The sequence below is a fragment of the Adiantum capillus-veneris genome, chromosome 4 (genome assembly GCF_014529385.1).
Source record: "Adiantum capillus-veneris isolate H3 chromosome 4, ASM1452938v2, whole genome shotgun sequence".
Lineage (NCBI taxonomy): Eukaryota > Viridiplantae > Streptophyta > Polypodiopsida > Polypodiales > Pteridaceae > Adiantum > Adiantum capillus-veneris.
In genome coordinates this window covers 19,445,643-19,470,519 of record NC_140934.1, presented here as the reverse complement: position 1 = coordinate 19,470,519, position 24,877 = coordinate 19,445,643, and the positions used below count along the sequence as shown (strand labels likewise).

Genomic DNA, 24,877 nt, shown 5'->3' with positions numbered 1-24,877 from the left:
ACCCATGTACCCATAGAATCTGCGGGTGTACATGGGAACATTCAAGCTCCTAATAGTTCCACAACACATCAAGAGTCTGAACCATCCAAATACTCCTCATTACCTCCCCAACAACAACAAGAACCATTGCCATTAGAAGCTCATAGTCATGTCCCAGAGCCTGAACACAACATCTCATACCACTTCAGAGCTTCATGTTCTTCCTCTGCATGACGAGGCACATGAGAAAGCACAAAGACGGTGCACAGAGATTGGGATTAATATAGGGCCTGCTCATGTACACCCCCATGCGTCCACTAAAAGTGAAGGATTGCAAGATGCCATACGCTCTAAGGAAATGCCAACAATAATCGGCCTACCTCGTAAGTATAGAATGATTGATTGTGGTATATGTTGCGCAGTAAGCAAGGTATTTATTGTAGTGGGTGTATACAGATGATGCGAATGACACAATAACCAAAGTTTCAACAATATTGTCTACTGTAGCAGAGGCTGGTCACCGTGGAGATCCTGCTCTTCTTGTTGGAGGTGAGCAGGTGTCTAGGAACAAAGAGAAGATATCTTTAAGTATATAAAATACAGTCACTTACTTGTTTGTTATATCCAAATGTCATGGTGCAATGCAACACTCCACCTCACGATGAAGTGTAGAATCCAATGGCACATAGCTCCGGTATGCTAACAACCTAAGGTACTCCTGGTATTACTGTCTCACCTTACTAAGTGGATATTCATTTCTTTAAAATCAAATCCTACGGTTCTAGCTATTGATCCTATGGGAGCAGCTGACGAGACAAGCAAGAGAGATGTAGGTGCCCTACTCACAAATATTGCTATAGTAGCTAGGCGAATCTTTCGGGTGTGAGGCGGGACAACAAATGCAGGTTGCAATGAAATATTTTGTCATCTCCCAACCAACACAAGCGTCATCGAGATAACATTCCCTAGTATCCCCAAATGGAACCATTTCGAGCTCAATCGAATCCAGAAGGTCTTTGGTATTGCCAAGGAGTATCTTGATGAGAAGAGAAATCTGGTGTTGTTATGTGGTCGAGAACATGCATGGGCATTAGTGAGCTTAGAAAATTGAAATGGGTACTATCTTGACCATACAACTATCGTCATGTGTGCTACTCCATTCAGCCTTCATGGTGGTGTTGCGGTAGGTAAAACTACTTGCTTTGTTTGGAAAATTAGTGTGTGATAGAGTGTGTCCTCATTATGACTCTTAAGTCCCACATATGCGATGCTTGGAAATCGTTGTATTCCGCAAAATTGGTGCCTACAGATTGAATCAAAATCCTGATTCGGATGTCATCTATGATTACTACAACGCTAGTCATTGGCAACTCAAAACGGATGGCTCTCCTTGGTGAGGTGTGCCATGAGTTTTCAACAAGTTCACCTCCATTGTATTTGCTGATCTAATTTTCTAGACATGCATTTAGAATGATGATATCTCTACAAGGGGGCATGGAGAGAAGTCCAACTTTACACGAGAAGCTACTATCTTTCTATACAGAGGAGGGTAATGTAGTATTACAAATGTATGTTGGTTGCGGTCTTCTTGCACGTCCAGGGCTGCGAACGGGTCGACATGTACTATTGCTAGATAGACAAGAGTCAATGGAAGAATTACAACATCTACGTAATGGTAAGTGTCTTTCTTCCTTGAGTAGTGTGAAATGGGAATTATGTATCCCTCCTAATATGATTCTGATGGCCGGCTTTCGAAACCATAACCGTGAGAACCATACCCTAAGGAAGAAGGGGTTTGTTACCAAAAGAAAGAAAGAAGAAAAAAAAAACAAAAAAAGGCCATATACCACCCACAATACCCCCCCCCCCCCCCAAAGGTTAACCACCAGTGGGGCACCGCCAGTTTGGCCACACCCCTCCATTATCACCATAAGACGATCTCTCTGTCTCTTACTGCCCGGCCCCGCTAAAATATACCCCTATCTCTACCCTCCCTATCCACACCTAGCCTTAGCTCTCTCTCTCTCTCTCTCTCTCTCTCTCTCTCTCTCTCTCTCTCTCTCTCTCTCTCTCGGAAGCAGCCATGGCAGGCCTTAAGGAAAGCACCACCTCTCCCTCCCTCTATCTCTCACACCTCCACTCCTCCCCCCCTCACAACCCCTATCTTTACCCTCCCTATCCCCCTCTCTCCCTTGGTGGGAACCACCCCTTGGCATTAATCTCTTTCTCTCCCTCGTTGACCAAGCTCCCCCCCCCCCCCCCCCCCCCCCCCCCCCACTCTGTCTCTTGTCGCGCCGCTATCGTACTCCCCCCCCCTCCCGGGCCTCATGCGCATCCCCACCAGCCCGCCTTCACCCCATTCACACCCCCCCAACCCTATCCCCTCTCCCTCCCTCACCATCTCCCCCCCCCCCCCCCCCCTCCACTCTCTCTCTCTCTCTCTCTCTCTCTCTCTCTCTCTCTCTCTCTCTCTCTCTCTCTCTCTCTCTCTCTCTCTCTCTCTCTCTCTCTCTCTCTCTCTGTGTGTGTCTCGCCCACAGGCGGCCGGCTCCACTCCCGCCACACACGCTCTCTGCACACACAGCCCATGCTGTGCCGCTTGACACACACACACACCACACACACACACACACACACACACACACACACACACACACACACACACACACACATACACACACACACACCATCTCCCCCCCCCCCCACACCATCCTCACCCCCCCATCTCTGCGTCGCCCACTGTGCTGCCAAAAACCACCGAAAAAAAACTTAAAATAATAATATATATATATATATATATATACATTATATACACACGACACCCCCGTTCCCACGCACGCTCGCGCACACACCCGCTTCCTTATACATACTCACGCATCCATATATACACACGACACGTGTATACGCACGCACTAAAAAAAAATACAAAAAAAAGAAGAAGATCCTACGCCATCGTCATTGACAAAAGAAGGAGAACACCCAAAGCACGCGCCGCCAACAACAAAAAGGAGAAATGCGCCAAAGGCATGCCCTGACGGATCCCAAAAAGAAGTACGCGCTACACTGATGCACCAGTAACACACCATTTTCCGGAATTACGCAACCACGACACCATTTTTAGTAATTTGTAGGTTATGTTAATCATTTCTTCAGTTTTCACCCAAGCCTTGTAAAATTCCCACTTTGTAAGTTCCCTCTCTGTAGGTAATGGTCACAAAGGCCCACCTAGAGATTCTCATTTTTTTAATAACCTCCCAAAACAAAGCAATGGTCAACCACACCGGGCCCACCGCTTGCTTTGTCTCCCCGATTAGCTTACCTTAATCACACCAAGATTACCATAATCCAAGCAGCCAACACCTATAAATTGGCACTGAGAGGTCACTATTGGGGGGAGGCAGTTCATGAGAGGTCAGCACTTGGTAAAGTGTAGTGGGAAGAGTTGACACTATTGGCATCATGGGAAGGGGGCTTGTGTGTTGGTTTGCCTTGGGATTTGCACTATGCGAAGGGAGCCACGTCCACCTCTCGACTCCAATGGTCGATGCACACACGTACACACGCTCTTGGTTGCAAGCTTCACAATCATTGAGTCGTCTTAGAGAACGCACCAAGTAGTTTGCCCCATCTTTTCTCCCTACCTCTCTATCACCACGGTGTGCCACCTCGCTGTAAAAAGGTCATTTGTAAATACTGCTGAAATAATTCTCCCTCACACCCCCGAGGGTTTTCATCATTTGTCAATCTCTCTCTCTCTCTCTCTCTCTCACACACACACACACACACACACACACACACACACACACACACACACACACACATTGTGTGTAAGTTTGCGGTGTTCATATCATCGTGGTCTGCGTCCTAGCCGCCCAAAGCTAGGTGGTGCCCCATGTTCGCTTTACTGTGACAGGCTCGAGGGGCACCATTCGGTCCCCGAAGTTTTAGAGGCCGTCTTGGTTCGGGGTTCGCTTTTCTCCCGTCATTTTGTACGCCCACTGAGGATCGAACTCCAGACCTTCAGTTTACAATGCTGAAAGTGACGCACGCCATCAATCATGGACGAATGGCTGAGGAATTTTCAAACTGAGAATGGAAGAAGAGGAGACTAAGGAGGCACTAGCCGCCTTCATTGAAGTACTGCTGCCACGCTACGGTGTCATCAGTATTCAAGAGGTAAATTCTCCATCTCGTGTTGCTCGTTCTAACCACAAATTGAGAGCACCAGGTAGGATTTCGGTGAAGTGCCATCACTGTTGTCAACCAAGACACACTGTCAATGAGTGCCAGCAACGAAGGCAGCGAAAGGGCTGAAATCATCTACATCAACATTCATCGAGAAGAAGTCATTCACATCAAAGAAAATGGTGAGGCCTCTTTTCCCTAAGGAAACTGCAGTCAAAGTTTTAACCTTTACTCCAAAGTGGTCGAAAGGGGTTGCTCGAGCCAAAGGTAAGGAAAAGATAAGCCAGTCTAGAAACACATGACCCCGAAGGGAGAATCATCTGGCCAAGCAAGTGCTTCAAGCTTAGAAATCCGGGTTGTACCCAGCTTGCCAAAGAGGAAGTCATCCGAAGCTAAGCGGCGGAAGGTCGCCTACCGATTTGCATGACGCATGCGAGTGCTACCAATACACTTCGACAATCCTAAAGAAGAAGTGGTAAGAAGATTCCCATGTCCTAGGGAAGAGTGGTTCGGCTACTGATCTCGCTGTTTTGGAAGATGGGTAGAGGATCTTCCTCCTCTCCCTGTACAACTTATCCTGAAGAAGCTCTCTACCACGGGTGAAACCCAGTGGGTTGGGGACGAGTTGCAACTGAATGGAGTAGAATTCATGCCACACGTCGACTACGGAAATTACTTGCAATTGCTACTAGCCAAGAGGCTGGGAGTGGTCAGACGCATCGCCATCACCCCGTACGTACTGAGCGACGAAGAAAGGTAGAGCCCATGAAAGGCGACGACCTCTTGTGGATGTGCCGACTCATCAACACTGGCACGGTAAGAGTATAAGTAAGTATTCCACCCTCTGCGCATAATGGAAAACGGGCCGACAACATTCCCATTCAGATTCCTGCAGCATATGCATGTGAATATCTATGTAGATAGGAAAGTCTTCTACCAACAGAATATCGTATACCTATTCGGTGCGGCGGTACTAGGAGAAATCCTCAATTCCCCAAACCCTATCATTCTCTCCATATTGGATTACCATCATTCCTTTAAGTTTCTATCTTTTATCTTGTTTTAACCCATCCACCCAATCCTGTAAAAAGCCATTATGAGCTGCTACTATCATTAATGTATTAATCTTTTTTAAAAAAAGAGAAAAAAGGTTTGTAATTTCTTGAGTCACTACCATGGCAAGTGTTTCTTTCCCCACGTTCAGTGGAAAGAAGGGAGAAGATCTCACCACCGACTTTTTGGATGATTTCGACATTGCTTGTGTCGTGTTTAATAAAGATGACGACGCTTCACGACTTCAAATTTTTCCTCTGCTGATGAAAGTAGAGGCCAAGTCTTGGTATAATGCATTGCCCCAGGCTACCAAGAATGCATGGGAAGTGTTAAGAGCTGCTTTTGTAAAGAGGTTTGGTGGAGGCACAACCTCGGAGAAGCTATGGCAGCTACTACTGACGGAATTGAAGCACGGAGGTCTGCTAGAGTATGCCACCTACGAGTCCAAATTTGTGGACTTATGGGAGAGATGGGTTGCCTCACTGAAGGAAGGCGAAGGAGCGCCTAATTTCCTAAAGAAGGACCATTTCATTGCTGGTCTACGGTCGCCAATTAGAGAGAAGGTGAAGGGAAGGTTTCCTGCAACATATGAGTTGGCAGTCAAAGTAGCCCACCTTAAAGACAAGAAGCTGCGCATGCAAGTAAGGGTAAACGAGTCAGAGGAAACAAGCTCGGTCCGACCAACCCCAGTGACTGCAACACCTAATCATAGAACCCAACCGCAAGAGGCATCAGAAGAGCAGCAAGACCTGCTGAGTTACATCACCACCCAACTAGAGAGTTTATCTGTGCATCTAGTGCAGCAAGGGCATGCACCTAATAGGAATCGAGAACAAGGAAGAGGAAAACGAAGGCAGAACCAGGAGTACCACTGTTACAATTGCGGGGAAGATATCCATGGTATGTACTATTGCCCACATCCAAGGAAGCAGAATTTCAATAAAGGTGGGAGACAGAATCAGATCTCTCCACCAAGAGCAAGACCACCACCACCTAGGCAACCAGGGCCGATCCCACCGGTCCAAATCCTTTGACCACCTATACAACAACAACCACCACCCCAACCTCTCATTCCACCACTACCCCCACCACCTGCTGTGAACCAAGCGCTGAGTGTTATTAGCTTGGAGGCTAAAGGGAAGGCAAAGGTAGAAGAATCAGTTCGAGAGAAGCACAAAGGGAAAGCAAAGGTAGAAGAAGTGGATGCTATGGGAGTGAAGCGTGCCAGGCACGAGAAAGCCTCTCAAAGAGAATAAGATGAAAGGGAAGGCCGAGTCTAACAAGCAAGCAACTAAACCACAATGAAAAATAGACATCGTGGACTTCTCACTAGGTGAGTATGCAAAACCCTATGACTTAGTTCAGGATGTGTTAATCCAGGGCCCGAAGATAACTTGGCCCCAACTACTCCACCTTGCACCAAGAATGAGGAGGCAATGGACAAAAATGATAAGTACCAGGAAATCAAGACCCAGGATAGCTGGGGCTATCTCTGGAAGGGATCTCGATGACATCCTACCAACCATGGATGCTCACATCAAGGGGCAACGAATCTCAAACGTCTACATAGATGGTGGCGCGCAAATATGCGTCGTGAGTGAAAAGATGATGCACCATCTAGGTCTAGAGGTAAGTAGGCCGGCACCCTGCCGAGCCAAAATGGCAAATAATGTAAGAGTAAAATGCATAGGCATTGTGAATGCGGTCAAAGTAAAAGCATTCAATACAGAAGTGGAGGTAGACATCTTCGTCATGCCACACAAAGGGGAGGGCTACCCCATCATTCTTGGGAGGCCTTGGCTTATGGCTATGGAGGCTAAACAAGATTGGAGCACCGGAATGATTTAGATGAAGGACGCTAAAGGAAAGTCCATATTCTACGACATAAAGACTGGGAAGTAGCGGAACATGATCTTAGAGGCTTCAGAAGATGAGTCCACCAGCGACTATTTGTCTACCTCAGGAGAAGAGACAACCACCACCGACGGAAGTGACAGTAGCATCGAAGTGATGGGGGTCATTCTTAAAGACCCGAAAATATTGACACATTTTGAAACACCCCCGACAAACCAAGAGGAATCATCAAGTACGCAGTCCTTGGAGAATGTAGGTAAGTTACAAAAAATGCTCTCAAAGGAGTTAACAGATGAAGAAAAGAAGGAGTATATCTCCATGCTAGGTAACTTCACTACTTTGTTCATTGATGGCTATGATAAGATCACAGGAATTACAGTAGTGCAACACCACATAAAACTCAAGGAAGGCAGTAAACCCGTAGTGCAAAAGCTCAGAAGACTTGGAGTAATCCAACAAGAGGCACTACTTAAGGAGGTGAGAAGTTTGCTACAAGCAGGTTTCATCTACCCTGTCGAAGACTCAGAGTGGGTCTCCCCAGTAGTAGTCACACCAAAAGAAAAATGGTAAGTGGAGAGTCTGTGTGGATTATAAACCTCTCAATGCAGCCACGAAGAGGGATCACTTTCCCCTCCCATTCAAGGATGAAATACTCAATGAAGTGGCGGTTCATGAACGATACACAGTGTGCGATGGCTACTCAGGATACTTCCAGATTAGCATTGCGGAAGAAGATCAGAAGAAGAAACCTTCATCACACCTTGGGGATGCTTTGCTTACAGAGTGATGCCGTTTGGCCTCACTAACGCCCCGGCCACATTTCAGTGCTATGTGACCTTTGTTTTCCAACCCTACTTTGGAACATCAATACGGGTTTTCATAGATGATTTTTGCATCTATAGTTCACGAGCCCTTCATTTAAGCAAAGTCTATGATGGCTTAACCAGGCTGGAAACCTTGGGTGGCCAGCTCAACGTGGATCAGTGTCACATTGCTGAAAGCAAATTCACTGTCCTTGGCCATGTAATTTTAGCAAAAGGGATTGATGCTGACCCTAGCAAGATTCAAGCCCTAGTATCTTTGTCATCACCCACCACCACTAAGCAGCTGGTTTCTTTCCTTCAGAAGGTAAGATACTTAAGCAGGTTCATTCACTTGCTATCTCAAGTGGTCCTTCCCCTACAAAAACTCACGCATAGGGATGTCTTCTCATGGAGTGAAGAGAATGAGCAACAGTTTACTGAGGTAAAGCAAATCCTAGCTAAGCTTCCCACTATTTCACCTCCTAAGTGGGACGAGCCATTTTATGTGAACCCTAGTGTAGGAAGTGATACACTCGGAGCCGTGCTAATGCAAAAGGACCCCCAAACTTCTTTCATGTGTCCTATTTACTTCTCTAGTCGTGTCATGACCCCGTCAAAAAAGAGATTTACCAAAGTAGAACACATGGTTCTGGAACTAATGTTTGCTACCACAAAGTTCCGCTCCTATCTCCTGCCTAGACCCTTTGTAATCCTGACAATGGAAGAGGTTATCCCATATGTAATGCGACACATGGATGTATCATCTAGGATCTCAAAGTGGTTAATTAGATTACAAGAGTTTGACTACACCATGCAAGTAGAAAACTCCACCAGGGCTAGTTTATCAGGAATTCTCACTCATCGCCACTATGAGAAGAGGTTGATGGTCAACACGGAAGCAAAGGAGGAAATACCAATGGTAGAGAGTCCTAGGCTAGAAAAAGCTCTCTCTCTTTTCTTCGATGGAGCATACAAGAGAATAGTGGACGAGTCTGCACAGTTGGCATAGTCATTTTCAATGAACAACAAGAAAGAGTATTCTCCATCGGGCAGTTATTACACTCCCACTCGAGCAATGAAGCAGAATATGCAGCCCTTATTCTCGGGTTGGAACAATGTATCTCACAAGGAATTCAGTGCCTAAATGTGTTTGGCGATGCTTTGCTTTTGATAAGGCAGATAAATGGCACTTGGGTTTGTAAGAATAAGGTTTTACTTGGTCAACTACGCCAAGTTAAGGATCTTCTAAGGAAGTTTGAAGCAGTGAAACTATTTCATGTCCCCAGAGTAGAAAATGAGGAGGCAGATGCTCTAGCCAAAGAAAGAATACAAGACGTTCTCGTAGGAGCCATCAAACTGAAGCTACCCCTCTTCCAAGGTAGTGATGCTATGCCTGATATCATCAGCTTTCTAAATACAGGAGAATGTCCGGAAGGATACACCAAAGGCCAGAAGCAGTGGCTAGTCAAGAAGGCTACTAGATACCGCCTTGTAAAGGACCACTTGTATTGTAAGGCAAGGATCAAATTCTCAGGTAGGTGCCAACCTCCAGTAAGATCACAGAGGTAATTTCAAGTTGCCATGATGGCATTTGCGCCGGTCATTTTTCTCTAGATATCACCAGTAGGAAGATTCTATAGGTAGGATACTCTTGGCCTAGTTTGAATAGGGATGTACACCATTGGTGTAAAACATGTAAGGCTTGTCAAGTGGCCAGTGATCGCACATTAACCTACGAGCCACAAACTCCTATCATTTCATATGGTCCATTTGAGAAATGGGAATAGATGCAATTGGTCCTTTACCAAGGGCCCAATCAGGTAAATTGTACATCATAGTGGGTGTAGACTACATGACGATGGGCAGAAGCAACAGGCACCACCCGCATTACAACCCAAGAGGTAGAAAAGTTCATTTTTTAGCACATCTGTTGTCGTTTTGGCACTCCTCTTGAGATAATATCAGATAGAGGACCGGGATTCAGAGGTGATTTGGTAGGAGAACTGATGAAGAAGTTAGGCATCACACGCCGATATTCCACACCATACTATTCACAATGCAATGGTCTAGTAGAGAAGGTAAATGGAATGATTTGTAAGATCATCACAAAGTAGGTGAACAATCACACAGGAGGCTGGGATAAGCATCTTATGGCAGCTCTTTGGGCCTACCGAACAACGTTCAGAACATCACTAGGTTTCACCCCTTTCCATCTAGTTTATGGGAAGGAGGCAATTCTACCCATTGAGGTGTAGATAGCCAGCTTACGAGTTTTGGCTAGCTAGATACAACGTCCAATTGTAAATCTCTGAAACCACATCCTAGATCTGGAGAGGCTCCAACTAGATAGGGAAGAAGCCATCAATCACTATGCAACACAGGCAGAGTGACGCTGGCTCACTTTCAATCAAGGACTTAAAGAAAAAGGACTGGATAAAGGTATGTTAGTGCTGAGATATGACAACAGATTTGACACCAGGAAGAACAAGAAATTTCAACCCAGATGGGAAGGACCATTCATCATCAAGAAGCGCTATGACAACGGCAACTATAAGCTGATGGAAGCATATGGGAGAATTCACAAGACTAGGGTCAATGGATGGAGACTTAAAGGTATTTTCTTAGGTTTGATCCAGAATTCATTCTAGACATTCCAGAAGAGGGAGAACCCTCTAACTCCATAGCTAAAGATGTAGAGGAAGGGCTATAAGCATGAATGCCTCTAGCCAGATGGGAGGGCTAATGATGGCCGGCTTTCGAAACCATAACCGTGAGAACCATACCCTAAGGAAGAAGGGGTTTGTTACCAAAAAGAAAGAAAGAAGGAAAAAAAAAAGGCCCTTTACCACTCACAATACCCCCCCCCAAGGTTAACCACCAGTGGGGCACCGCCAGTTTGGCCACACCCCTCCATTATCACCACAAGACGATCTCTCTCTCTCTCTTACTGCCCGGACCCGCTAAATATACCCCTATCTCTACCCTCCCTATCCACACCTAGCCTTAGCTCTCTCTCTCTCTCTCTCTCTCTCTCTCTCTCTCTCTCTCTCTCTTGGAAGCAGCCATGGCGGGCCTTAAGGAAAGCACCACCTCTCCCTCCCTCTATCTCTCACACCTCCACTCCTCCCCCCCCTCACAACCCCTATCTCTACCCTCCCTATCCCCCTCTCTCCCTTGGTGGGAACCACCCTTGGCATTAATCTCTCTCTCCCTCGTTGACCAAGCTCCCCCTCCGTCTCTTGTCGCGCTCGCTGTCGTTACTCCCCTCTCCCTCCTGGGCCTCACGCACATCCACAACCAGCCCGCCTTCACCCATTCACACCCCCCCAACCCTATCCCCTCTCCCCTCCCTCACCATCTCCCCCCCCACTCTCACTCTCTCTGTCTCGCCCGTAGGCGGCCCGGCTCCACTCCCGCCGCACGCGCTCTCTGCACACACAGCCCGTGCTGCGCCGCGTGCACACACACACACACACACACACACACACACACACACACACACACACACACACACACACACACACACACACACACACACACACACACACACACACACACACACACACACCATCTCCCCCCCCTCACCATCCTCACCCCCCATCTCTGCGTCGCCCACTGTGCTGCCGAAAACCACCGAAAAAAAACTAAAAAGAATAATATATGTATATATATATATATATATATACATTATATACACACCACACCCCCATTCCCACGCACGCTCGTGCACACACCCGCTTCCATATACATACTCACGCATCTATATATACACATGACACGTGTATACGCACGCACTAAAAAAAAAATACAAAAAAAAGAAGAAGATCCTACGCGATTGTCATCGACAAAAGAAGGAGAACACCCAAAGCACGCGCCGCCAACAACAAAAAGAAGAAATGCGCCGAAGGCATGCCCCGACGGACCCCGAAAAGAAGTACGCACTACACGGACACACCAGCAACACACCATTCGCCGGCATCATGCAACCACGATGCCATTTACAATAATTTGTAGGTTATGTTCATCATTTCTTCAGTTTTCACCCAAGCCTTGTAAAATTCCCAGTTTGTAAGTTCCCTCTCTCTAGGTGATGGTCACAAAGGTCCACCTAGCGATTCTCATTTTTTTAATAACCTCCCAAAACAAAGCAAGGGTCAACCACACCGGGCCCACCACTTGCTTTGTCTCCCCGATTAGCTTACCGTAATCACACCAAGATTACCATAATGCAAGCAGCCAACACCTATAAATTGGCACTGAGAGGTCACTATTGGGGGGAGGCAGTTCATGAGAGGTCAGCACTTGGTAGAGAGTAGTGGGAAGAGTTAACACTATTGGCATCACGGGAAGGGGGCTTGTGTGTTGGTTTGCCTTGGGATTTGCACCATACGAAGGGAGCCACGTCCACCTCTCGACTCCAATGGTCGATGCACACACGTACACACGCTCTTGGTTGCAAGCTTCACAATCATTGAGTTGTCTTAGAGAACGCACCAAGTAGTTTGCACCATCTTTTCTCCCTACTTCTCTATCACCATGGTGTGCCGCCTCGCTGTAAAAAGGTCATTGTAAATACTGCAAAAATAATTCTCCCTCACACCCCCCGAGGGTTTTCATCATTTGTCAATATCTCTCTCTCTCTCTCTCTCTCTCTCTCTCTCTCTCTCTCTCTCTCTCTCTCTCACTGTGTGTAAGTTCGCGGTGTTCATATCATCGTGGTCTGCGTCCTAGCTGCCCAAAGCTAGGTGGTGCCCCTTGTTCGCTTTACCGTACAGGCTCGAGGCGCGCCATTTGGTCCCCGGCGTTTTAGAGCCCGTCGAAGTTCGGAGTTTGCTTTGCTCCCGTCAATTCTAAGTAAGATCCGCTTGGTAATTGATCATCGTGAAGGCAGAGGCACACTTCCTTCTTGCCATGAGAAAAGAAAATTCATAGTATCCGATGTTAACGGTGTCCTGTTGAAACGGTGGCGGTGGAAAAGTGCTCCTTCGCACACTGCGAATATTCATAATGTAGGGAAAATGGGTGTCTCATTGCGACCTGGGATATTGCTGTTTGAGCTTTTTGATGTAGGGGTTTGGAGTTCCATGCAAGAGCAAAATCTCACCCCCATTATTGATTTAATTAAGAGTAAATACAAGGAGGCTGGGTATGGTGAGACATTTTTCAAGTTTTGCTTGCATCAAGGACACTATGAAGAGAGGCACTGCGAAGACAAGCATCCAAAATTCAAGTTGGTGTTTATGAAGAACTTTAGATCTAAATTGGTTGCCTCATACATCACGGATCCTTTGGACACCATTCTAGTAGATGAAAATCCTGAGAAGGCAATCGAAAACCCACCACATACGCTTGTCACAGTAAGGAGTTAGGAGGGAGAGAGCAATGACAATGTGCTCCTCATGAGTTTACTCCCTTATGTAGAAGGTCTTCATGCATATCCTGGGTTAGCATCGGATTATATCAATAACTTGCCTTTCAAACAGGGTACGCTATGTATGTCATAGGCTTCATTTAATAGGTGATTGGTTTCAAATACTATCTTCTATGACTTCTTAGTAAACTTTCAGTATTAATGTAGTTTTTGCTAAGAGCATTGTCCCTAACCAAAATTTGATTGTAGTTTCTGCAGTGCATGGTGGGGAAGTTGAGCACACAACGGAGGCGATACATGGTCTTGGAGGAGATGTGATCATGGCACATCCTAAAATGTGATGAGGGAACCAAGATAATTGTGTACACAACAATGTTTAGCTGTTATATTGTAACTCAACATCATCAAATAAATAAAGATATTTGGGCCATTTAATAGTTTCCACTCTATATCTTTGTTTTAATCTATTTGGATTTAGATATGTACATGTGATGAAGGGACCAAGATAATTGTTTACACAACAATGTTTAGCTGTTATAAAGAAAATTGGGTCATTTATTAGTCTCCACTCTCTATCTTTGTTTTAATCTATTTGGTTTTAGATATGTACACGAGAGAGAGAGAGAGAGAGAGAGAGAGAGAGAGAGAGAGAGAGAGAGAGAGAGAGAGAGAGAGAGAGAGAGAATGCGAACATTGTAGCCTAAATGATTTTAGCATGCAATAGCGTGAACATGCACCCAACTTAGAGTAACTGTTTTCTTTTGGTTCAATTTGATAGAAAACCACATCGCAATGTGGGGGGAGGGATAGGGATTAGTGGGGTATACAAGAAGAGAGAGGGTAGGAGGAGCAGATGGACAGATGAGAGAGAGAGAGAGAGAGAGAGAGAGAGAGAGAGAGAGAGAGAGAGAGAGGGGGGGGGGGGGCGTAAGGGGTTAATGGAGGAGTGGGTAAGAGGAGCAGAGAGAGAGAGAGAGAGAGAGAGAGAGAGAGAGAGAGAGAGAGAGAGAGAGAGAGAGAGAGAGAGAGAGAGAGAGAGCGCAAGCACGGTTTAGTGGGAGAGAGGGAAAGAGAGAGGGCACATGAGGTAGATTGAGGGAGATGAGAGAGAGAGAGAGAGAGAGAGAGAGAGAGAGAGAGAGAGAGAGAGAGAGAGAGAGAGAGAGAGCGCAAGCAGGGTTTAGTGGGAGAGAGGGAAAGAGAGAGGGCACATGAGGTAGAGAGAGAGAGAGAGAGAGAGAGAGAGAGAGAGAGAGAGAGAGAGAGAGAGAGAGAGAGAGAGAGAGAGAGAGAGAGAGAGCGCAAGCAGGGTTTAGTGGGAGAGAGGGAAAGAGAGAGGGCACATGAGGTAGATTGCGAGAGAGAGAGAGAGAGAGAGAGAGAGACAGAGAGAGAGAGAGAGAGAGAGAGAGAGAGAGAGAGAGAGAGAGAGTTTAATCTATTTACAATATACATAACACATGAGACAAACTACAAAGACCAATGTCTACAGTTCATAATACAAAATCATGTATTCCTTTTGACTGAATATCCAAACAAATACATCACAGTATCAGGCCATATTAGGGAAAGAAGGTCCTGATTAGTGTTATAATATCAGTGTACATCATTACATCCTCTCAAATAGCAGCCAAGGAAAGGACACCCTTACCTGCATCCAAAGTAAGAAAACAAACAATTCGTTAGTTTTCAGACCCATAATAGGTAACTAGGGTGACCTAGTTGTCCTCCATGTCACCCTGGTACTAGCCTAAGAAGAATGCCATGCTGTTTAAATATAAGTGATGTGTAACAGTTTCCATAATGCAAAGAAACAAGATTGTCAAAGTGTTAGGTCAACTCTTTTGCATTGTACATCCCTCTATTAATTTGAAGTGTAAAATAAAGTATGAAAAAGGTTTTTCCAATTGTTCCTTAACATTATCTAAATAAGGTTAAAGCTTTTCAAAAAAAGTAAGTTTAATGCAGTTTTTAAAGTCAAAATCTTCCTCAGAACATCAATTGTTCAACAAATTATCAATTTTTAGAATTGTAGCAGTCAAGTTTTAGTATCTGGCAATCGTATCCCGGGGTCGACAGGGCCCGAACCAGGTGATACATTACTACATGCAAAAAAACAGTAAACCGTAATCCCCCAATAAAGAGCAGCCCTTAAGAGAATCTCTCAAGAAAAACCAAGACAATAGATGCATTTTACCATCAGTAGTGTGAGTCAATAAAACCAAGTAGTTTGCAACACACCAACCATTAGCATAATTCCAAGTTAGATATACCAAAGCCAAGCCCAACAGCTTAACCAAAGTTTGAAATTAAATCGTGGTTGATTACGAGCACATATAGCCCAAATCAAGAAGTCTTTGATATATACATGCGGTATATACCAACTAGAAGTACTCCAACGGTATATTTACATAGAGAAGAGGTGAATCCTAATGTATATCCGATCTATAACGTTCCTGTACACCATAGAGAAGAAAAAAGAACAACGACAACCTATTGTTGTGTCAAGTCCACCCAAATTAGCTGGATACTAGGTCCATAAAATCAAGGCCGATTATTGCATATCAACCCTAAGTGCAACAATATTGCCAAAAGTAGTCAAAACCAAAACAAAGTGTTTGTTATTAGTATCCTAAGCAGAAATTTGTACAATCCTATACAAAAAAGCAACCAGTATCCTGTATCTATTGCTCGACAAACAGACCAAAAGCCAACTATGATTAGGGTAAGTGATGGGTACTCTCAAAACCGAGATGCAGTTTTGAAATATAAACCTGCTCCCATAAGCCACACTATCCCTACATTATTCTTTCCATATTCTGTACACAGATAAAGAGAGAACCAGTACGAGTACAGTAGAAGTCCTGTACCAGCAAGATTATCCAGCAAAGTCAAAGACCAGTTTCATTCCAATAGGAACAATATCAGAATATCGTAAATGAGAGATATAATCTACATTTGTTAATGAATTTAATCGGCAAGTCAAATTTTACCTATGTACATTCATGCCACCACATTCCTTTTCCCAAAACCAACCAGTAAAAGACCATACCTTCTCAAGTACCTATAAATAGCACTGTGTTATTCTGCTCAGTTAAAAAACCAGGTAGGATAATGCAACAAGATTGGCTAATCAGCCGGTATAGACAGCAAACCCATCCAATGTATATGCAAAATTTCTTTTAATTAGCTAGTTGAAATTTTGACCCGTAATTCGAGCCAATCATGGCATGCAATAGGCCCTATAATTAGGCAATTTCCAAGCCAGTAAAAGAATATGCAAATTAGCTGGTCTTTTCTCCTAAAATCATCAAAAACCAAAAAAGGAGTTATCATTCCTCTCCATATGGCCGTACATCCCAATACCAGTAACTAGTAATGAATCGGTCGGCATGTCCAACCGTAACCAGCCCAATCATATGCTTCATATTTTTTGAAGAAAGCCAGAAGCAGCAATAAGAGAACATTTCTCAAAAAATCTCAATGTTTATGTCCAATAGATATTTTATAACCAGTACTAATCCATAGAGAACAGAACAAGTAAAATCATTAGTGAGAGATCCATAGATGTTATAACCAGCAAAACAAGCTTCAACCATATGATGCTTATGCAACCAACTTACAGTTTCAATTCCCAGCCATAGCATTCTATCAGTACCAAGTTCTACTCATCTCCGCAAAGAGGGTGGGGGAGAGAAACCCATAAAGATAAAGGCAAAAAAATGTCTATACCATGCAAGCTAGCTGCCCGTAAAGACCAGCTAGCAAATCAATCCTCAGATTGCTGAGAAGACTCATACTAGAAGAGCATTGGCAAGGATTTACACCGTCATTCCCCAATGTCAAGCTCAGCAAGCCAAGCCATAACTAGATCCACCCAAACAGAAGCAGTAAGAGCAGCTTTAGCCGGTCATACTACCAACCCTTTTGTCATCAATACCCATGGCACTGGTTGTCCAAAACCACCCAGAACCATCCCCAAAACAATTCCTAGTATTCAAATTCTGTATGCTAGCAGATAGTACATCATAATATGACCCGAGATCCAAAAAAAATCGCATCCAACGGTGTGTATATAGCAGTAGCTAATAGGTTATACAAACCGTAATCGGTGCCAGCTTGGTTGGCAAATCTAACCCCATTAAAACAACTTCATGCAATAACAACTCACTCCAAACAGAATCTCCAAGATCAGCAGTACGAGGTCAAAAATCCCTTCAATTTTTTATCTATACATGCTTAATTTTCATCACCACCAGCCCATGCTGTGGTAATAAATTAAAAAAAAACCATGCCATACCCGAAATGATAGGAAGTATTTGAAGCAAACAAAATTTTCACCCTTACCTCTGTTGAATCCACAATGTTCTTCTTGCTAGGAGCCATGCTATGGAGACCCTCAAGTGAAGCTTTGGACGATGAATAGAGTATGCACACAATGAGAGAACACACACACACACTTGCAGAATGAAAACTAAGTGAGCTTAATGCTCACCTTATAAAGCTTTCCTTTCCTCCTGCAATTGGTTGGCTGCACGATATAAAACCGGGAAGAAAACCACCTCGCCACATCCTCGGAGCCCACACAGGATGGTCTATATCCGGGAAGAAGGTCCACTGCGATAGAGCTTTCATCAAACTACATCATACCCCCACAATTCCGGGTGGCATTACAGCTAAAGCTTTCCCCAAATAGCGTGAGTCAGACTGGGGAGAAACCCTTCATTCCAAACCATTATTGCATTCAAGTCTCACCCGTCACGCTTGCTGGCCACAGTAAACCAGCTCAAAAAACAATAATGAAAGAAAAAGTATAATGAAAAAAAGTCATTTACAAGGCTACTTTAACCAAGAGGCATTTCCTTCCTAATCAACCAATGCCATGGTTGGAAGCTCTATGCAAGCAAGATCTCAAACATGTGAGATATTTTTTGTGGTCAATGATTGCCAAGGGTGAAAGCAAACCCCAGGATAACACCATGGATGAAGAGTCTCATATCCTCTAGAAGGATAGAGAGAGAGAGAGAGAGAGAGAGAGAGAGAGAGAGAGAGAGAGAGAGAGAGAGAGAGAGAGAGAGAGAGAGGAGAGAGGGGGAGGAATGAGGTAGAGGAAAGGGATGAGGAAGGAGGAGGAGATGGAGGAAGAAGGTGGAGGGAGAGAGGATGTTGGAGGAGGAGAAGCAAGTGGAGGGGGAGGAGGCACATGGGCAGCAAGAGGAGGAAGGAGGAGGAAGGAGAGCTAGGGAGGGCAACCAAACAAAAAAAATTCGCTCCAAAGCTCGCTCCATTGAGCTGGCTCGAAGACCTAACTCTCGACCGAACACTGGAGCTACGGAGATCCAGTCGCCCACGATTGAGGAGAGAGGCTACACAACATCGATGGAGACCACATCAGAGGATTCAAGCCATACTCTCTCGACATCCAGAGTGCAAATGAGGATGAATTCTAGTAGTAGTAGTATTTTTGTTCTAGTTCTTTTGTGCCCAGACATGGTATCAGATTCACTATTTTGTAACAGATTGGTCTCATAGGTCAATTTGGCATTTTGAAGACATTAATATAACATTTCATTTCATTTCTCTCTCTCCGCATCACCCATGAAGTTTGTTTTCCTATCTATCCACGTCTCACAGTCCAAGAAAGATTTAAGTTTGTGTGAAAATGGCCAGATGTGGCCCCTTGAGCAACCTACAATCATTGTTTTGGCTCTCTACACCCTAAATTAAGTGAGTTCTAGATTGTTTTCATCTTCTACATAGGCCATGTCTGCTAGAGTGAAAGGGAGAACGATTCAATCATTGCTATTAAAAAATGTCCACACATGGAGGCCTTAATAGTTGGCCTAGCTTCAAAGCGTGCTAAAAAGCTAGCATCTTTGCGGCCTATATTTTAGCCCTCGAAGCAACAAGCCTACACAAACATCAATTGGACACACCCATTGTCAAAGTCATGCAATATACTTATTAGTTCCAAATTTATTTGAGCTAATGATATATTTATTGCACACTACCAAGCATAATGAGAGCCTAGAGGTCATGTGATGGTGCACAGTCGCCCTAAAGTAACCAGTACGTGTCGGTGTGAACAAGGCTCCTTGTCAATTATAGACAACTAGCGATCACTTGGAGCAGTCAAGGCGGGACCCACTACGCAACAAGGCAAAATAGCAAATTGAGTAAGGGAATGAGCAGCTTGAAGTTCCAAGAAGTTCAAAGTCAATACGTTGCAAATTGATGGTGAGTGCGAAAGCCACTGTTAAGGTGCATAGCTTAATCTAGTGCAAGAAGGGCCTGATGACCTTAGAAGGCCTCCCATTTTGATCCATGCACAATGATGACGTTAAGTCCCATGATCCATGCACAATGATCAATCCCTTTGACAGTGAATCTAATTCACGCTTCGCTCCACATTGTGAGTCCACAAGCGAGTTGGTTCATGCTATTTGTTTAATCTGGTTTGAGCACAGCTCGTAGCCTCTGAAGGGACCTTCACCAACAAAACCCACTTGAAGAGCGCCTTTTCCCAATTAGGTATTGTTTTCCATGCCATTTGAAGGGTTTCCTGACCTTTTTCCTTACGAAGCCATGTGCACTATTTCCTACCCTCAATAGGGTTTTGCCATCGAAACCCACTGGGAGGAGAAACATTTGTCTTTGTGTGTGTGTGTGTGTGTGTGTGTGTGTGTGAGAGAGAGAGAGAGAGAGAGAGAGAGAGAGAGAGAGAGAGAGAGAGAGAGAGAGAGAGAGAGAGAGAGAGAGAGAGAGAGAGAGGGGGGGGGGGGGGGGGGAGTTGGGTACCTTGCACTTGCCTCTCCTTATGCCCGGATTTGTTGTCTTTTTTGCCTCTTCAAGGAGATAATATAAACTCATCTTGTTTAAAAGACCTTGAACTCGAGACCCACTCACACACACACACACACAAAGAGAGAGAGAGAGAGAGAGAGAGAGAGAGAGAGAGAGAGAGAGAGAGAGAGAGAGAGAGAGAGAGAGAGAGAGAGAGAGAGAGAGAATCAATTACTCCACTTCCTTTCAAATTATGTATGTATTTAACACCATAATCTCAAATGATAAGTAGGGATTTAAAGATAATAAGGTTTTGTAATCGAATAGAACAATGAGGGATTGTTGTGCAGCGAGATAACTAATGTTGCAATTAGAAACGAGAGAAAAATAAAGCAAGTAGAGTTTATCGTAGAGAATGGTCATGTTGACGTCTCAAGGCAAGAGTTGTTAGAAATATTTGGGGTTAGAAAATATAGTTTTTGACTTGATCACATCTTTGGAAGCAGAGCAAATGTCTTGTCATTTGAAATGCTAAATACCAAAAGAGGAGACATCACCATGTTTCAACTTTATAGTCAATTTGAAAGAACTTTTGTGGTGCATGGTAGCTTGACAATCAAAGTAACCTCAAATGAAGATTCATCAATACAGAGATAGATGCATTAAGTAGTCAAACTCTAAGTTTCAGTGTAATAAACATACCTAAAAATGTTTCTGAAAGAAACCCTCTTAAAGTAACCTTTTCATTGGTGACAGAGATACAAGAGTTTTTTTAATTGCTTGTCAAGAAGATCTAGCCACTACTCTTTTGCAACAATCAAGGTTTGACTCTTTTATCAAAGGTGGATGCAAGGGGTGTGGTCCAAGACGGCAAAAATGAAAAATAGGAGAAATTCAATGTCTATGGTATTGCTAGTAGCAAGCAATTTTATTGATCTAGCCAATGAGGTGGCAGTGGAGTTGAATATACCCAAAAGGAGAGTATCCATTGATGGTGATGCACAAACACAAAGGAAAAAGCGTCAGGGCACACTTGAAACACCTGTTAAGGAAGGTGTTTCCCACCACCCAAAATATGAGTATGTCACACAAAACATACAGCAGACTAGGAAAAAACAAGAAGAGCATAAAAAAGTTTGTGAGATAATTGAAATAAAAATTCATCCTAGTAGTTAGACAATACGTAGTACCAATCCTCGATGTGAAGTAAGATGTCAAGGTTACCTCCATGACAAGAGGAGAAAATGTAATGAGCTAATTCACCAAAAGGGAAAATCAGGGCTAGTGGTTGTGTTTGCTCCATGCTTTTGGGGGGTGGTACAAATTACATCACAAGTTGAGAAGAAACAACTTGTGTGGTTCTGCGGAGATAATATTGACCACACCACAACTTTAGCAAATATTGTGATTGAAAGACCTAGAAGTCAAACATGTTGTTTGGAAAATTGCAACTAGAACATGCTAGAATCCTGTGGAAAAATCTGCACAATGGGATGCACGCTTTGATTTGCAGACTTCTAACATGGATGCATCTATGGGGACAACAAGTATAGCAAGTGGAAAAATGGAAGGGACAAAGCCTCTATTTAATGATGCAAATATTTGTTCTCTGCAACGTGATGGAAAAAGGGTGTTTATCTATAGATCCATTACTAAGTAAATGGATACAAGGATCCAAAGAGAAATTGAGATGGTTTTTACAATCAATATTGTGCATGAAAGTGAGCATGTGATGTTTAGGTTATCAACAACATGGAGCAAAAGGAATGAAGAATCGTACAATGTGGTGATTTCTACATTTTCCTTTGGTATGTGAGGGAAAAAGATACATGGCTTGCAAGCATCTCTATTTTATCTTTGTCAAATATCTAAAACTTGATATGAATCAACAAAAAATTTTCCCATCAAGCTTCATTGACAAAGAGAGAGCTTCGTCAAGCTCTTCAATCAATGGCATACGGTAAGTTTTGTATAATATGATTTTTTTGATACCTTCTTCCCTCTCACTAACACATTTGATGGCCTTGACTGGGTTTTGAAGGGAGAGAAACTTCTATGCCAATAATATGGATGCCCTTGAGAGATTTTTGTATTGAGTTATGGCTTGTCTTTTTTAGAGGAAATTATTTGCCTCACACATATGGCGACAATTATGAAATTGTATACACTTTGTGATCTAAGTATATTTTTGCATCAACTTATAGTTTAATTTCAACTATTGAAGGAAAATATCTTCTCTCTTACAAACAAGATGACCCTTATGAAAACAAATTGTGTACAATTGAAGGCTTACATAAGCATATTTTTGTATCAAATATTGATCTTTTGTATAGTTATGCAATCAAAGTATAATTTTGAGGGCATGATTTGTACAATTTTGACAATTATGGCACACGTAAACACTTAGCTCTTATTCAATCGTCAATCCTTGAATGAAAAGCTTGTATTGAATTTTAAACTTGAATTTTTCTCCATTGTATAGTTTCCAAGAGAAATATCTTTTGGATTGCTTAAACACACCTCACATTGGGTCTAAAAGAAGTAAATTTCTTTTGACTTGCTCATGTTGCTTGTAAGAATTTTCTCATATAATGGTGATCCCCCTGGTACATGTATTCTACCACTGTGATACCTTTACTCTATTGGTAAATATCTCTTTGCTTGTGTAACCTTGACACTCTTAAATAAAGGTCTCATCTTTTGTAGATGGAACTCTTTCCGTTGTTTAGAGAAAAACACCTAGCATCACTATTTGATAGCGTGCCTTTAAGTACTTGAAGCCTTATTATGTGCACAAATTGAAAGATTGATATACATGCTGCATTTTGCATGTGAAAATTTCCTTCCTCAAAGATGCCTTGAATCACATGAGAAGTTTAAAGTTTGGTTTGCATGGGTTTGCTTGTCGGTGTCTATGAAATGTATGCAAAGATAATATCACTTGCAAGGCATCTAAAACCCCTATCAAGAGCATGATTACACTCTTGGACTTGATATTGTATCCAAAAGAGGATGATGCTAGCTTCCACAAATTGACTTGCATTAGTGGAAAATGTAAAAAGTGTGACCAGGGCTGAATTAGATTCATGTCCTGTTGAAGCTGCTTTTGATTCAAAGAAGATAAGGAGATGTTACGAAACAACTCATGAATATGTTCTCTGAGCATTTAAACAAATTTCACAATGCACAACTTTGTATATAGATACAGTATAAGGAATACATCCAAAGGTTTCCTAATGATGTTGTTGTTTTAGTTGTTGATTTTGCAAAGAACTACAACTTTAAAGAGCAAAATGAGATTCAATCCATGCATTGATATTATAATTTTAGGACACATAACATTCAAAGCGGTAGGGGAACTCTTCCAACCAGTACTTTTATTGTTGAAAACCTCTATCCCCACAGTGTCCTGTAATGAAGTGCTTGAATTGATTTCACACTTCTTGCAAGCGACATCCAAAAGAAACTGCATTTCTTTATATCAGATGGCAAGTAACATGACACATGTTTTGTTGAGCACTATTTTTTGAATCATGCAAAATGCCTTTGGCAATTTGGTATGCCTATGAAGTGGCATTGGGTGTGGTTTGATGGAGCATCATTGCAGTTCAAAGGATGGTGTCCATTCTATATTCTTCCCATGCATATAATCTCTCTCTCTCTCTCTCTAGCATCACATTGAAATAGAGGAGGAAGAAGAGGATTGGGAATCTCTCTTTTTAAGCATTAGAATGATTTTTTACAATATTATTTTTGAAGTGAACAAGCTCAGGGAAGGTGACTCTCATCTCTTGTGTTGCATACAATGTCTCCCGTCACTCACATGGATTCTTCTTCTTTGACAAGGTCCACAATCATTATAGAAAATGATATGTAATGGAAATGGCCTATTAACTTTGAGAGTAGCAAAAATTAGAGAAAGTACTTTTGTGAATTTACTTTGTGAGCATAGCGGGTGAACTTAATTGATGGTAGCAACATAAACATAGCATTTAGTTAACTTGGCATGAACAAAATTTTGCAAGAGAGAGAGTTTAGCTGAGAACATGACAATAGTTGAGGACTGGATTTATGTGGAGCCGGTCCCCCCTCCAATAGAAATTTGTATTATAGTTTCTCCCATTAAGAGAGATTTGTTACAACGCAATATTTGTGTTCCTTGTGGGCCTAGGTGATGCAATGAAGATGGAAAGCTTCATGCATCACAAGCATAACATAAACTATATGAAAAGCATTAACTATCCCAAGCCTTAGTCCCAAGACCTCAAACACCTTTGAAGGTGGAGAGAGCTAGCAGGGAATGAGGGTAGGTGTTGAAAGGTCAACCTTTCAACAACGCTTCCACAAAGATTCCATAAAGATCCCTCAAAGATTCTCTAAAGATTCCAAATAAAGATGCTGATGAAGTGATGAAGACGAAGATGGATGCTGTAATGTGAAGATACAAGCTCATGGACATCATCAAATATCCCGTTATTATCATTTTGAGCCATTACGGCCACTTTTGTAATGTTTACGGGAACTTCATATTTTAAGTCAGCAATTGTATTGAGGCCACAGATGCTTGTTGGATGAGCAAAGCTATCTCACGGTGTTGTAATTAAGCTCTATAGAAGCCTAGGGACAAATAAGGTCATTTTGGTCGGACATTAGGTTTTCTAAGGCTTAGTATATAAGCCAAAACCTAAAGCTTTGTAAAGGGACTTTTTAATAAATCTGATCTTTTGTGTCATTGGGAGACTGTGAGAGAGTGAGAGTGTGTGTGTGCGTGTGCTACAGGAGCTATGGTGGTCGGAATCGCAAACAGAGAGCAGCAGTGTGTTGCCCACGAGGAGAGCTACGCGTTGAT

General features: G+C 43.2%; 1 pseudogene; it reads left to right on the top strand.

Moving 5' to 3' along the window:
* The window catches only part of LOC147458818 (uncharacterized), a 79,137-nt pseudogene that overhangs the window by 2,877 nt on the left and 51,383 nt on the right, over positions 1–24,877 (top strand).